General features: G+C 63.1%; 1 protein-coding gene across 1 annotated transcript in view; it reads right to left on the bottom strand.

Annotated features, from left to right (window-relative positions):
- FABP3 (fatty acid binding protein 3, muscle and heart (mammary-derived growth inhibitor)) overlaps positions 1-428 on the bottom strand; it is a gene marked incomplete at its 5' end in the record, with an annotated part of 2648 nt that overhangs the window by 1629 nt on the left and 591 nt on the right. The window lies entirely within an intron of this gene.

Raw genomic sequence — 428 nt, forward strand, 5'->3', positions numbered from 1 at the left:
CGCACTGCTGCCAGGGACATGCTTCCCTGTGTCTGCCCGGCACTACCGCCTTGCTCGCGCGCGCCCTGTTTCAGCCCATCCTTGCGTTGTGCCCAGCTCTTGCGCTTGCTGCTTGCTCATTGGTTTGTGTCCAATGAGCCCCAGGGTGCACCCTGAGGTGCCCTCTGGGCTGGGTGGGGGGCACAGGACTGCCAGCTGCTCAGTGCACGGCATATCTAATGGTGTGTGGGACCAGGGGCTGGCAAACAAGGAAAAAGCAGGGGCTGGGTCTGTCCTGCAAGGGAGAATGTCCCTGCAGGGTGGGAGAGGCCATGAAAGCAGCTCTTCCCCCTCTCAAGGTGTTTTTTCCCTTGCTTACGGGGAGGAGCACCCCGACTTGGGAGGTGGTGGGACCCCCTGAGGGGCAGAAGCCCCTGGGGAGGCCTCCG

This window comes from Phaethon lepturus, unplaced genomic scaffold (assembly GCF_000687285.1).
Source record: "Phaethon lepturus isolate BGI_N335 unplaced genomic scaffold, ASM68728v1 scaffold22150, whole genome shotgun sequence".
NCBI classification, from domain to species: Eukaryota; Metazoa; Chordata; class Aves; order Phaethontiformes; family Phaethontidae; genus Phaethon; species Phaethon lepturus.